Source organism: Protopterus annectens, chromosome 8.part0 (assembly GCF_019279795.1).
Source record: "Protopterus annectens isolate FY-2018-M chromosome 8.part0, PAN1.0, whole genome shotgun sequence".
In the NCBI taxonomy this organism is placed as follows: domain Eukaryota; kingdom Metazoa; phylum Chordata; order Ceratodontiformes; family Protopteridae; genus Protopterus; species Protopterus annectens.
Genome location: NC_056741.1, coordinates 913,991,555 through 914,008,066, shown reverse-complemented (window position 1 = coordinate 914,008,066; position 16,512 = coordinate 913,991,555). Strand labels below are relative to the sequence as shown.

Below are 16,512 nucleotides of genomic sequence, written 5' to 3'. Positions count from 1 at the left end.
TCCTTCTGACCTTCTCTGTATTTCTCCAACAACACTCTCAGAGCAAATATTGCATCTGTAGTGCTCTTTCCTGGCATGAAACCATTCTGCTGATCACTAATCATCACCTACCTTCTTAACCTAGCTTCCACTACTCTTTCCCATAACTTCAAGCTGTGACTGATCAATTTTATCCCTCTGTAGTTACTGCAGCTCTGCACATCACCCTTATTCTTAAATATAGTTACCAAAACACTTTTTCTCCACTCATCAGGCATCCTCTGACTTTCCAAAATTTCATTAAACAATCTATGCATCTCAAATAAATGTGCTAAATTTTTGCACTTAAATTAAACATTAGTTGAGATGCATAGCTACCTGTATTTAGTCAAACTCCAAGAAAATAACAAAATCTGGCCTGTGTCAGTTTTGCATTTCTACCTTATCTGTTTTCGCATTAATGGATACTTTATAGAACATTATATGTGATGCATATAACACATGCAGCAGAAAGAGTATAAAATAACACATTTACTTATACTGTAAGTTTCTTAGTTGACGTTATTAGTAAGTGTCCCACAATTGTCCATTTGTTCCACATAAAGAGGCAGTGTTCCCCATTTTGGAGATATAAGGTTGAGACCCTCGTTCTTGTGTTTTGCAATACCTCAGTATGTTAACATATGAAAAGTGATCACTGATGAATGTGCATTGTTTTTAAATGTTAAAACTTGTTTTTTCTCTGGTGAATTTGATGGAGCTGTATTAAAAAAGTGAGTCCCACAGTTTTATTTTACAAACTTAAGCATTTTTGTCTCCAAAACTTCATATACCTCCAGTGTGGGCTTGAGTTTCTCTCTCTCTCTTTTTTTTTTTTCATTTTTTTATTTTGAAGTCTACTCAGCCATGGCTCATTTATATTTTTTGTGGGCTATATATTTTGCAGAATTGTCTCTTCATTTCTATAAATATTGAACAAAAACAGTGAAAGATGTAACTGCAGTAAGTATACATTATGGACTGAAATGACATTGCCTTAATGTTACGGTGTGATTGTGCATTCTGTTTGCACTGTAACAAATTGCAGTTAATTGCAGACTGAATATCAGGGGCAGGTGCAGAATGCTACTTAGAGCATGCGGGCAAAGTAAATAGGTAGGCTAGTTAGCTGTGCTCTGACTACTTAAATGTATGAATGCATGTATGCAGACAATTTTGTGTATATTATTGTCTGAATGTGTGTATTATTCTATATATGTATGTATCTATGCATGATGCTAACAATAGTAGCTGGACAGGTAAATGGGGGAGAGGGAGAGTAAAGAATTCAAGACTAATTCCATTTATGATCTGCTTTCTAAATGTGTGCCCCAGTCTGTATTCTTTACAGTCCTGCAGCATTAAGCTGTCTTCTGTAATAATATCTGGTAATTTTATACTTGGTATTATATGGTGTTGAAAAGAGTTTGCAGTCGTACGCTGTGCCTAAGTAGTCCCACTTTCAGTTCATTGCTAAAGCTATTTCAGTGTTTGGGATAGATACTTTACATTTTATTTCTGTTCCTCTTGGTGGGTTTGTTATTTTCCCCATTCCTTTCCCAGTTTTACTTAACTGCTATAGTGACGGAATAATTATTTGAAAATGGAGTTAGCTGAAGCGTACGAGGTGAACATGGCTCTGTAATTTAGACACTGAACAGAGATATTTGCCTCATACATTTGGTCTCTTCAAAACTAAATCCCTCACACTGATTGCACGTTACATAACTGAGCTTGTTTCACTGTGGGTCTCAATCGCCTCTTCCTTGCTGCTGATCATCCTTCGTAGTTGATAATTACTGCATCTTATCTACATACCTTCAAACTATAACTTTGCAGGCTGTGTTATAGTGTTTGCCTTTTATGTTGTACTGTTTGCCTTCTGTATTGTACTGTTTGCCTTTTCAGCTTCTGTGCTTCTAACAGTTGCAGTCAGGGTTTTATAATATTTCCTTTACAATAACAATGGCTGTTTTTTGCTACTAAAAGAGCTCATGCTGTTTCTTTAAGATATATGATATAAAATAACACATATACCTACATATATGTGTGGGTGCATGTATACATGTGTGTTTTATATATCTTTACTTATGTATCGATTTGCTTGCTTGCTTGCTTTTAATTAATGGGAAATATCTGACCTAGCAAACTTTATATGGAACGTGTATCTTTACTTGGTTACTGCGGAAAGTCTGATTTGGCAAAGTTTATACAGAATTTCATAGTATCGAATGAAAGCTTATACAATACTGGAAGTATTGTCACTCTTATCTGCTGTGTGTCTACCAGCATTCTAATAAAAATGTTTAGCAAATAACTATGCATGCATATAATATTTCTGTAACCATCTCAAGCACTGTCCGTTTCGAACATTGTCATTGTGGAATAGCATTTCACATGTCCTTTTAATGTAACGAGTCAGGAAAGGCTCCTAAGCCAACTCAGTACTTTATTTTCCAGAAAAACTATGAAACGTATGTTATATGACTATATTAATAACTTGAATCAGAGGTTGATTATATGGTACTGCATGGTATCAAATACAAGTAAAGGCAATGCTGGAAACGTTGTTACTGATACTTGCTGACTATGCATCATCACTTTCCAGATATTTTTACTGGTTTAGCAATAAAATATTATGCATAAATACCATATTTCTGTAAAGATCTTAAGCAATGTCCATATAGAAGCATTGTGGAATAGCATTGAAAAAGCTCAGTCAACATATAGGTCATGAATGCTCCTCCGACAAATGTTCTACGACTGAGAGAGGAATGGAGTGCCATTGTTTAGAAAACATGAGTTATTTTCCAGAACTATGATGAATATAAACCTATGTTAATAATTTATTTTATTTATTTTTATTTATTTATATGTGTTTATCTGGACAGTGTACTGATGTCAATGGACCATTTGCAGGCACAGCCCAGGTGAATAGGATAATATAAGAAATTAATCAAACATATTTACGGATTCAGGGATATGCTAAAACACAAATATATATGCATATTTACAGATGCAAGAATGTGCTATAACATTTAGTTCAAGAAATAGTTAACAATGTCAAAACATGAATGGAAAAACAACACCTGCACCAACTGGAAAGGCCACAGAAATACCTCACAAAGAAAATCCATGGCCTCCAACACCTGCCCTATGTGGACAGGGTCAAATCGCTATCACTGTAGTCTGTATCATACAGATTGCTCGGAGATTATCCATATCTCACCTACAAGGCAATCTCAGATCCTCCTCTACTAGAGATGCTCCATATCCATAAGTCTAACTCCTTGTGTAGTACCCAGTTGGAAGGCTTAAATCTAATATATGACATTAACAAAACCTGCTGGACAGATAAGTTTTTCTCCCAGAGGGAGAGCAGCACATTGTTATATAGAATTGTGTGAAGAGATTAGAAGAGGTGAGTGAGAATAGCTGCAAGAAAGGACACATGGGGGAAGACAGAGAAAAGCTGTGACATGCATGCAGAGCTAAGAAAAGTAGAAAGGAGAAGTGTGAGAGACGCAAAGAGAAAATGGAAACAGGATAAATGAGAGGCAGTTAACTAAAGGGGATGATGAGATGAGATAAGGAAGGATGAAACAGGGATAAAAGGGTGTGTGAGAGATCAGCAAGGTTCATGTAATGTGACCTGAGTGATTGCAGATGCACTTTGCTTAGGTGAAGAGCTATTACTTGAGCTGTTGTCTGAAGTCAATGTTCTAGGATGTTTTCAGTTAAGAAAGGAATGGAGTCCCATTGTTTAGGTGCTAGGATGGAGAATGCATGGAGAGTGCAACAGAGTTTAATTTTTGGAGTTATCAGTGTGAATTGAGACTGAATGATATACCTGAGATTATATGTGAGGATTTTGGTGAAAAGATTATGAATGAGAGGGGAAAATGTCTCTGGAGAAAGAGCTTTGTGAATTAGTGATCCTAGTAGGAAGTTGGTTCTCCAATGTAGTGCAAGCCATTTAACTTTGGCAAGAGTTAGGCAGTGGTGTTCATTATTGGGGGAGTTAGTAATGAACTGGCAGATTTTATTGGAAATGATGTGTAAGGTAGTGGCATTTCCCTTTGAGGCTGCAGCTATAATGGGCATCCATATTCAAATTGAGATGCGAGTATGCCTTTGCCAATGACAGCTTTTTCTAGCTTGGACAGAACGGGTAATAGCTTGGCTAGAACAGTAGTGTGTTGATCTTATTTGCATGTGTTTTGAATGCGTAGTTGAAGTTGAAGAGATTTGTCTAACCAAATGACAAGGTATTTGAAGGATGTGATTGTTTGTATAGTGTTATTGTTAACATATTTAATATTAAGGAAAATGGGGGCTTTGGATATTTTTAGTTGGTTCCAAATAGCATTGCTTTTGTTTTTGAGGGATTGCACATGGGTTTCTGGCCTATTAGCCACTGGTTGCAGGTTTGGAGGTAATCTTGGAGCTGTTTGTATAACAGGGTGGATTTTGTTTGACCATGTAATCTGCATAAAGAATAAGAGGTGTATGAGGATGATCAGATGGGAGTTTGTTGATGAACATGGAAAAGATCAGGGGGGCTAAAGGGGAAGCCTTGGGGACTCATTTCATAAGACAGGCTGCTTCAGAGGTGGTGGTATCTATTTTCACCTTGAAAGATCCATTGATAAGGAAGTCTACAATACAAGTTTTTGCTCATCGCTAATGCATATTTCAGTTAATTTGTCAAATATTAAGTTATGATCATGTAGATCAAAGGCTTTTATGAGGTCAATAAATATGGCTCCTGTCAATTTGCCTCTATCCATATTAGATAGGATGCCATTTGTGAGGGAGTACAGAGCTGTTATGGCACTGTGTCCAGACTAGAATCCATATTGCTTTCTGAATAGAAGATGGTATTGATGTAAATAGGTTCATAGGTTCATAAGAGGTTACTAGGCTAATGGCCCTAGTGCCTTTACAAGCCTAGCTGTGTAATAACCTGAGTACCCTTATTGACCATAGTTGTGATCAGCACTGAATGCTCCTGTCCATGACGGACATAGGTGCCCCTCCAGGGTGAATTTAATGTCACCTATCCAGTTGTCAAGATTGAACTTGAATAGGGTCATCAAGGAGCTCTGCTTCACATTAAACGGGAGCTTATTCCAGAGGAGCAGCAATCACTGGGAGATATATCTGTCTCACCAGCATTTTCTGTTAATCTCACAGGCTAGGTTGAGATCCCTGGAGCAAGTTATTCTTGTCCCATTTCATTTGCGGATGTGCAGCATTTCCATTATGGCAAGTTCTAAGACTGCTCTGTAGGGCAAGCACAGGTTACCTCTCAGCAGCCTGTATGATACAGACTACGTTGACAGGGCTTTTGGTCTTTCCATGTATGCCATGTTTTGGAGGCCCTGGATTCTCTTGGTTAGAAACCTCTGTGATCTCTCCAGTTGCTGCAGGTGTCTGGTGAGGTACATACAGAAGGGAGCATTATACTCAGTTAGCGGTCTGATAAGGGGTGAGTACAGCAAAGCTATAACCTCCCTGGTCTTGGATGCAATACCCTTATTTATGAGATGCGCAATGTAGAATGCTTTTCTTTCTACTATGGACACATGGCGATCAAAGTTTAGATTGCTGTCAACCTTTGTTCCCAAGTCTTGCACCACTGAGTTTGAGCTTGGACAGATGCTATCAATATCATAATTAGCAGGGGCTACTTCTTTGCCAAAGGGGATAATAAGGCATTTTTTTCTGTTAGGTTTTAGTCCATGCGTTTGGCACCAGTCATTTGTCTGTGTTAGTCCTTTCTTTAATATGTTAACATCGTTAGGGGACTCTATGATTGCGCCCAGTTTACAGTCATTTGCAGACTTTGTAAGCCACAGGTGATTTACCTTCACCTCGACTTCAGAGAAACAGATTCCAAACAGTAGAGGGCACAGTGAAGAGCCTTGTGATACCCCACTGGTAACTGGTTTATTGGTGGTGGTGGACTCCCCAACTTTGACAGTGTGCATTCTGTTAGTGAGCCAGTTTGCTATCCATCTAGTAATGCATGGGTTAATCTCCAGCTGGGAGAGTTTCTGTATGATACGTGAATGGGAAATTGTGTCAAAGGCCTTGGCTAAATCAAGATAGGCACTATATACTACTTTGCCCTCATCCAGGGCTTTGGTGATATTCTCAAAGAAGTCCACTAGTTTTAATAAGCAATATTTACTCTTGACAAAAGCAAACTAGTGAGGTAAGGGTTTGAAGGTTGCCTATGTCCTTGAGGATAAGGTCCATGATGATTCTTTCCATGGCCTTGCAGAAAGGGCTGGTTAAGCTTATGGGTTGATAATTCCCAGGGTCAGTTGATGGATCCCCTTTGTTCAAGGGGGTTACTGTTGCTGTTCTCCACTCTGCCAGGACAAAGCCAGTTCTCAGGCTATGGTTAAAGAGAGTGCCAAGTGGTCTCACTAGGTCTTGTTTTAGATTGTTTAGTGACCAGCCTGAGATGTTATCTGGTCCCATAGAGACTGTGTTTTTAGCTTTGAAGAGTGCTTGTATGACCTGTTCTTTGGAGATACTTGATAGAGGACTGGTATCAGGAATGCTTTGGTGTATGTCTGGCGGGGACATGGGAGGTGATATTATTGCCAAATCTGTCAGCTAGCAGGTTGGCAGTTTCCTCAGGTTCACTGTGAGTGGTACTGTTCGCTGTAAGTTCGGCATGTAGCTAGGCATTCTCTTTTAGGTTTCGGACGTAGCTAAAGAATGCCTTATGATTGTTTTTAGCAAGGGATGCTAATTTAGCTAGCTTTAAAGGACTTAACAAGATATCTGACTTGCTTGTTCAGGCTGTGGAGGGTATTCTTCCTCTGTTGAGTGAGTTCCCAACTGTTCTTAGATATTAGCTCACCACCACAGAAAGAAAGAAGCCAGTGATTACCTTAATAATTTATTAAAATTCCAGTCCAGCAAGTGATGCAAAATATAGTCCCACAACACAGGTAAAGCAAACGAACACTTGAATCCAATAATATTGTATCATGAAGCATACATAAAAACTGCTTAAAAAGCAAATTCTCCTCTTCTTAGATATCAGTTTCTTTCTTTTATTGTATAGCTTAATTATACTTACAGTCCACCAGGGTGACTTGTTTTTTTGGGACGACCTGGGTTTGTTCCTGTTGTGTACAGCTGAGTCAATGCATTTGTGTAAGTGGTTGTATAGGGCATTTGTGTATTCCTTTGCATAGGTGTCATTGTTGGTTATGTTGGCAGGGACTTTGAAAACTTTCATAACATTGCTTAGTAGGCAATAGTTTGCTTTGGAGAAATTTTTCAGTTTTTTTACTCCTGTGAAAGTGTCAGGTTTGATCTTTACTTCAAATGAGACAAACTTATGGTCTTACCTTACTATGGAGGGCAACGCACAGGAGGTAGTGCAGTGACCCCCCCCCGTTGGTGAACACTAGGTCCATTTGAGTCCCTTGTGGGGGTATGGGCCAATTGTTCCAGGGCATTTGAATTAACAGGAACCTCATAGCAATTGTGTTTGTGCTTGTGTAAGTCACCCAATCGATGGAAGGATAGCTGAAATTTCCCATGATCAAGGTGTTTGGCTGTATACAGAGTGACTCTAGCAAGTCCAGGTAGGTGATGTGCTTCTCCTGGTTCATGGCAGTGGACCTCTAGCTAGCAATGATGTAGAGGGGTATTTTACCTATAGTTAATTGGACCTAGAGAAGCTCAAGAGAGCTGTACTGTTTCACCAGTCTCAAGGTGTATTTGGATTTAATGAAGATGGATACACCTCCACCTCCGGTTCTTTCATGCTAATTTTGGGGTTTGAACGTCTGAAAGGCATTGTATCCTTGTAAAGCTGGGGTACTGTCAGCTGACTTGAACCACGTCTCAGTGACTGCACAAACATCAGCATCTTCCAAGGTGAAGAGTTCTTCCAGGGAGTGCAGTTTATTGTTTAAGCTCCTAGCATTAAGCAGCGTGACCTTGAGTTTGTCTTTAGTGGGTTTTGCTGTTTGGACTTTGCCTAAAAAAGGCAGAGTGGTGAGGTAAGTGTCTTTGCAAGTATCTGAACCCTTGAGAAGACAGGTAAAGGCAATCTCTGGCAAGGCAGTTCCCGATACCATGGGTCTGCAGAACAACAGTGAATTGGTTATAAAACAAGCGGACAAAGGCAGGGCGGTTGTGGTTTTAGATAGGGAGTTTTATCATGATAAGCTGAAAAGGTTGTTGTCGGACACTAATACATATGTTCCTATCTCGCCTATACTTGTTGGCCATTATTAAGAAAGTGCAGAACTGTTTGACTGAATAGTTAGAGCAAGGCTTAATGGATGGGGATCTTTTTAAGTTTCTGTGGAAAGATAATGCTGTGATTCCCATATTCAAAACACTTCCTAAGATACATAAGGATCTGAGGGATCCTCCCCTCAGACCCATTGTATCGGGAAGAGGCTGGATTACGGAGAATATTTCCATATGGCTAGAAACTATATTGAGACCATATGTGGAAAGGATAGAGGAGATTTTACAGGACACTGGCCAATTTTTGACAACATTGGGTGCATTTGATGAAAGAGGAATGAGTGGGAGGTACGTGATGGTGACATTGGATGTACAAAGTCTGTTTACCTTCATTAGCAATGAATATGGTATTAAAGCACTATGTTCACTTTTGAGTGTCATGGGAGTGGACAGCAGTAAATTAAAACTGATAGCTCGAATGCTCACCCTGGTGTTGGAGCAAAACATCTTTGTTTGAATGAAGTTTACAGACAAGTGCAGTGGGTGGCTATTGGTACCCCCTGCACTAACACATATGCCAATCTGGTGTTGTCTCATTGGGAGAGGCAGTTTGTGTTAGATGGATGTAACACATGGAGAGATAAGATCGGCTTATACAGATGGTTTGTAGATGATGTGTTTATTTTATGGAAGGGAGAGGAGCATGAGCTGTCAGATTTTATAACATACTTGGAAAGTACAACCTCGTTCCTATGTTTCACGGTCACCCATTCTAGAACAGAAGTTGATTTCCTGGATGTAAGCATTAAACAGGATAATGGTGGCTTCTCAACTGGTTTATATAGGAAGAACTGTTGGAAAAATACTTTGTTGAGGTATGACAGTATGCATCCAAGATTCACCTTTGGTAACATAGTAAATGGACAGCTTTGTAGGATATCCAGGATTTGTATGGATGAGATGGTTTTCGAACAAGAAGCTGAGAGCTTGGAAGGGTACTTTCAAGAAAGGGGTTACAAAAAATGAGCTTGTCCAAGGGGTGATGAATGAGAGAAGGGTCCATAGGTGAGGGAGGAAGGATTCCTGGTTAAATAAAGGTAATGAAAGGCGAGAGAAGGGTGCTATAATCACCCTTGCCAATGATCAACACAATGTTAGGATCATGTTTACATACAGTAACAATATACAATCAGATTTGTGATATTGTTAGAAGTAATTGGAATATACTTAAAACTGATGAAAGTATAAAGGGGCTGATAGGTGATAGGCCATGTTTTGGCATTAGGAGAAACAAAAATTTGAAGTCATTTTGGGACAAGAAAGGGGACCATGATTGAAACAGGTCATTAGCAAAGAAGGGACTATACCCTGTGGATCATGCAAGGCTTGTAGCCACATTAATAAAGCCTCAGTGTTTACACATCCAGTCACAGGGAAGGTATTTTATTTTAGAGCAAGAGCCACTTGCAGGACAACAGATTTGGTATACATAGCAGAGTGTCAACAATATGTATGTTTCTATGTAGGCAAGATGAACTGTATGTTTAAAGTGAGGGTTTTACAACATTTATCAGCTATTAGAACCAAGAATTCACATAATGCCCTTTTTAGGCACATTGACCAGAATGAGGGACATGTCTTTACATTTAGAGCCATTTGGAATATGAGAAAAAGGTCGGGGGGGGGGGTGACTTAAAAGATCTGACAGAACTTGAGGAAACCAGATGGATAATTGAAATTATGGCTCATAGGCATCCTGGTCTTAATGATCTAGTTCCAATGAAACCCGCCTTGAAAAATAGGCAGGTGCATTATTGAGGAGTGATTGGCTGTATCCGTGCTTAAATATTATCCAATACAATAGGTTCATAGGTTCATAGGTAGGTACTAGGCTATCGGCCCTGGGGCCTATACAAGCCCAGCCAAAAAGGTACCCTGGCTTTTGCTACCCAAGAAAATTATTTTCCTGTGCCACTGTCGAGCAGAGCCACAGAGGTGATCCCTGGGGTGAATTTCCTATTTCCCATCCAATCATCATTTTTTTTGAAGAGTGCTAATGAGGAGCTTTGTTTGATATAGATAGGTAGTTTATTCCAGAGTATGGGAAGTCTCTGGGAAAGGAATCTATCCCTCTGGCATATTCTGTTTATTGTGGTGACAAGGTTTAGGTCCCTAGAGCGTGTAGCTCAGAGGGATTGGGATTTCTTTAAGTGCAGCATGTCCAACAGTTCTGGGTTTGACATAGCTTTGTATGTTAGGCAGAGATCACCTCTGAGTAGGCGATATGCGACAGAGTAAAGCTGGAGTTTTTTGAGACGGTTCATGAGGGCATCTGTTTGAGGCTGGTAATCCTCTTTGTGAGGTATTTCTGCGGCCTTTCCAGTTGTTGTAGATGTCTTGTGAGGTACATACCAAAAGGGGCATTGTACTCTATAATGGGTCTAATGAGTGATGAGTAGAGGGGAACAATTACCTATTTTTTCTAGATGAGAAACCTTTTGTGATGAGGTGAGCCACATAGAAGGATTTCCTGACTACTGTGGCGATGTGATTACCAAAGTAGAGATTACTGTCCACCTGTGTTCCAAGGTCTCTTATCACACTTTCAGTGTTAAGTATACTACCGCCTATGTTGTAGTTCATGGGTACAGAGTTTTTACCAAAGGGGATGACAATGCACTTTTTGGCATTGAGCTTGAGGCCATGGCCTTGACAACAGGCATCTGTCTCAGTGAGGCCCTTTTGTAGGATGTCCACATCTTTAGGAGTTTTGATTATGGCTCCTAGTTTGTAGTCATCTGTGAACTTCATTAGCCAAAGACCTTCTGTGTTAGCCTGTACTTCAGAGAAGTAGATACCAAACAGGAGAGGACCCAGGACTGAACCCTGTGGTATTCCACTTGTCACTGATCTGAAGTCGGATTTGGAGTCTGCTACTTTCACAGTGTGGGTTCTGTCAGTGAGCCAGTTGGCAACCCATCTTGTGACATAGGGATTTATACCTAGTTTAGTGAGTTTATCTATAATTCCAGAGTGGGGGATGGTGTCGAAAGCCTTGGCAAGATCTAGATAGGCTGTGTGAACCACCTTATCCTTGTCTACGGCTTTGGTGACTGCTTCAAAGAAGTCTATCAGGTTTAGGAGACATGATCTGCCTTTTACAAACCCGAACTGGGTGGGATCCAGAGTATGGAGATTACCAATGTCTTTGTTTATAAGTTCCATGATGATACGTTCCATGGCCTTGCAGACCAGGCTCGTCAGGCTAATGGGGTGGTAGTTCCCGGGGTCCGTGGTGGCTCCCCCCTTGTGGAGTGGGATAACCATTGCTGTGCACCATTCAGCAGGCACAAAGCCTGAGGTGAGGCTATGACTGAACATGGTACATAGGTGGGGTGCCAGTTCATTCTGTAGTTCATGTAGAATGCAGCCTGGGATGTTGTCTGGTCCCATGGATGCTGTGTTCTTGGCTTTGGAGAGTGTGGTTTTTACCTGTGCAGCAGTGATTACAGGAACTTTGCATTCTTCCAGTATAGAGATGGGCTCTTTAGGGGGTGAGAGGGGGGTAAAGTTAGCACTGAACCTATCTGCCAGGATGTTGGCAATATCAGTTGGGTCTGTATATTTAGTGCCATTGTGCTGTAACTCAGAGCAGATCTGAGTGTTGCCATTGAAATTCTTGACATAGCTATAGAATGCTTTGTGGTTGTCTTTAGAATCAGTGGTGATTTTGTTTTCGTAACTAGCTTTGGAGGATTTTATCATAGTAAGTTATCTGAAGAAGGGCTTGAACCTGAAAGCGCTAAGAAGTGGACAATTTTAGCTTGTGTTTTATTCATTCTAGTGTTGTTTGTTGACGTTTTATTAAATCCTTGAACATAGTGGTGTTCTGCAGTGATTTTTTTCTATTTTCACTTTGTGAATTGATAGGTGCACCAGTTTCCCTGTCATGTATGCTGCTGGATATGTTTTCACAACTTGTACTTACCTTAGAATAGGTAACATTAGGTGTTATAAAGCAAATGGAGGCGGGGCTTTAATTACACGGTACCTAATATTTTACATTACAGACTCCGCCTCTTTAACAAACCAGAGATAATGGCAAGTTAGCAGTTTATGTTTGCAGACCTGAAGTGGAAGCCAAAAACTGTCATGGAATTACTGATAGTATCAGAGATTTCTTGAAAGTTTAAGATGACAAAAACTTAGCTCTTTTCACTCAGCTTGAATTCAGTTATAAAAGAATAATATCATTAGATCATACAGGACTGCCATAATCTCATACTTTTCTGGTCTCACACACTGTTAAATGTGTTCCCTAAATGTACTTCTTAATATTTGTAGAACATGCTGTCCTCACCTGACTCCTTCACACCTTTCCAAAAGTACTTACCTCACTCCTTACATCCACCCCTACCCCTACTCCTCTTACCTCACTCTTTACATCAACCCTTACCTCTACCACCCCTTACCTCCCTTACCTAACTCCTTACATCTACCCCTATCCCTACCTCCCCTTACCTGATTCCTTACATTGACCCCCTACCAATACCTCCCCTTACCTTACTCCTTACATTGACCCCTGCCCCTACCTCCCCTTACCTCACTCCTGACATTGACCCCTACCCCTACCTCCCCCTTACTTCACTCCTTCCATCTACCCCTACCTCCCCTTACCCATCTCCTTACTTCGACTCCTACTGCTTCCTCCTCTTACCTTACTCCTTACATTGACCCATACCCCTACCTCCCCTTACCTCACTCCTTACATCTACCCCTACCTCCCCTTACCTCACTCCTTACATAGACCCTTCCCCTGACTCCCCTTACCTGACTCATTACATTGACCCCTACCCCTACCTCCCCTTATCTCACTCCTTACATTGACCCCTACCCCTACCTCCCCTTACCTCACTCCTTACAAAGACCCTACCCCTGACTCCCCTTACCTGACTCATTACATTGACCCCTACACTTACCACCCCTTACTTCACTGCTTCCATCTAACCCTACATCCTCTTACTTCACTCCTTATATCTACCCCTACCCTTAACTCCTCTTACTTCACTCCTTAGGTCTACCCTAACTACCCTTACCTGATTCCTTACATCTACCCTCTACTTCCCATTAACTGACTTCTTACATCTACCCCTTCCCCTATCTCCCCTTACTTCAATGCTTACATCTACCCCTACCTCCCCTTACTTCATTCCTTACATCTTCTCCCCCACCTCCCCTTACTTCCCTCCTTACATCTACCCCTACCTCCCCTTATCTCACTCCTTACATCTACCCTTACTTCCCCTTACTTTACTCCCTACATCTACCCCTACCTCCCCTTACTTCACTGATTACATCTACCCATACCTCCCCTTACTTCACTCCTTACATCTGTCCCTACCCCTACCTCCTCTTAATTCACTCCTTATGTCTACCCCTACCCCTACATCACCCCTTTATCTTCCCCTAATCCTACTTCCTCTTACCTCACTCTTTACCTTGACCTCTATCCCTCCATCCCCTTGCCTGACTCCTTACATCAACCCCTACCCCTAGCATCCCTGTAATAAAATTGTTCTTTCAAAGCTGGTGATTTATACAAGTATATTAGTGTGTTTCCTGCCCTCTTACAAAATAGCAGTAACTTTCTTTATGTAAACATTGCCTTTCTTTCTTTAAGTCTTAAGGGTTCTTGCCAGTGAATATTCACTTAATGGATGTTTTTATTTTTGTATACAGTGATTCACTTTTTCTTTTCAGTGCATTTGTCATTTGGTATGTCTGCTATACTTGGCATATGCCTGGTTCTGCCCATAAGCATCCTCAACCACATGGCTGAACTGCAGATGCATGTTATGTATGATAAAAGTTGCAGCACAACTGCATAGTATTGTCTTTCACAATTAGATTGTACTCCATATTCTTATCCTATGCATGCATTCATTGTAGTTTCTATGCATGCATTCATTGTAGTTTCTGTCCATTTACAGATTGGATGCAATGACTGAAAATTTTTAGCATGATGTAGCCCAGTCCTCAATTCCTTATGCCTTGTACTGTTTAAAAACATAGACAGCATACCACAGGGATCAGTCTTGAGGCCTCTGTTATTCGGGATATACTTTTCTGAGGTGCAGGCCAAAACCAGTGGGCTATGGCTGACCAAGTTTGCAGATGACTGCTAGGTGGTCGCAGTCATCAATTCCCCAAGTGATCTGGGCATCCTTCAAAAGGGTCTCACCCGAACAAATGACTGGTGCCAGCAACATGGCCTCAAGATGAATGCCAAAAAATTCATCACCATCCCCTTTGGAGAGAGTGACATCCCCATATATTATCACATTAATAACAACGTCCTAAGTACACAATCAGTAGTAAGGGATTTGGGCACCCAGGTTGATAGCAACCTGACTCTTGATCACCATGTTGCTTCTGTTGTACGGAAAGCTTTCTACATGGCCCACCTCGTAAGTAAGGGTATCTTATCGAGGGTCAAAGTGGTCATAATATCCTGTATTCTTCCCTTATAAGGCCAATTATTGAGTACAGCACCCCCTTCGGCATGTACCTTGCAAAGCACATGCAGCAGCTGGAGAGACCACCGAGGTACCTCACCAGGAGAATCCAAGGCCTCGAACATCTACCCTACACAGATAGGCTAAAAGCCCTGTCCCTCTCCTCAGTTTCATACAGACTCCTGAGAGGTGACCTCTGTCTGGCATACAAAGCAATCTCAGACCCCACCTTGATGGGATTGCTGCATATTCACAAGTTAAGCTCCACTCGAGCAACCCATATGCACGACCTCAACCTGGTCTGTGATATCAATAGGACTTGTTGGTGGGACAGATTTGTGTCCTAGAGACTCCCCATGTATAGAATAGACTCCCTCTCCATGTTAAGCAGAGTACCTCATTATCCCTTTTTACAACTTGGATAACTGGATGGGAAAAGTAAATTCACCCCTGGGATTCCACCTGAGTCCCTGCTGGACACGGGTTTTGGGTGCTGACTTGTCTAAACATGGGCTAAACTCTTGGCTAGGCTTATCAAGGCCTCAGGGCCAATAGCCTAGTAACCTCCTATGATCCTATGATCCTAAGTGCTTCTGTCTGCCTACATATAAGCCTGAAACTCTTATTTATTTATATATATTTATTTGCTTACTTTGTCTGTGGGCTGGCCCTTCACTTTTCAGCCATAAACAAGGCCAAAAGCACATTTACAGTAGAAAAAATGTTGTGACATATTGTTTGCTCGGAGGACTTTATAAAAAGACACGATCTGAGATCTAAACAAGAAATTTTCCAAGCAGATTATACTAAGGATTCAGTCAGAATATACATTATCATGATGTTGATATAAGGACATGTTTCAAGGTGAACTTAACTCACTAAATCCTACTGACACCTGTAGGTGTTTCTCTATGATTAGCTGTCTGACACCTCCAGGCATCTAATATTGTCTCTTCATATTTACATTAATAATTGCAAAACAATGCTACATACAAGCTCTTGAAATATTACATCTTAAAGCTCACATAATAAATAATGTTACTGCACTTATATTTGTCCTCTGTGTAGTGCAGCTAAAAAGTTAAGTGTTGTTTATCTACTGAATATTAATACTGTCATAACTTTCAAATGCCTGTAAAGATCTTAACAATGCAACAACATGGAATCCCATAGTCTCTTGTGAAAATGAGCAAAAAGTCTGTTGCCAGTTTGTATGTGGTATGATTGGCTAATGAGGTGGTATAAGCTGTTTAGAAAATATTGCAAAACTAATAATGAATGTGTTTATTGTGAAGTTAAATCCAGTATTAAGACATAGGCTGGGATCTATAGAGGGGATAGAGTATGTGCATTGCAAAATAACATGGCTAGCAGCCATGTATAAGGTGTGGGGTATCCAAAGGCACAAGCAACATGACAATGCTTGAAACTGTGCAATATGCAATGCATGCAAATGGGTGCATAATGAGATGTAAATAAGCAACACAGAATATGCAAATGTGAGAGGCTGAGATGACGGGGTGATTCAGAGCCATATAAAATGGTGGCAGCACATATATTCACCTAACCTGTTTCAGTGCTGTGATTTATGGGACACCCGACAGGAGCCATGTTAGGCATAGCAGCAGCAGCAGCAGCCACAGCAGACAATACATTGAATCATGGCTGTCTGTGCCAATGAAGATGATAAGGACAGGGACTTATAGTGACATCTGATAGAGCAGCAGATCCAGAAAGAGCAGTGATA

At 40.7% G+C, this 16,512-nt stretch overlaps 1 protein-coding gene across 5 annotated transcripts in view; it reads left to right on the top strand.

Annotated features, from left to right (window-relative positions):
- The window catches only part of LOC122809153, a 1,026,347-nt gene that overhangs the window by 432,600 nt on the left and 577,235 nt on the right, over nt 1-16,512 (top strand). The window lies entirely within an intron of this gene.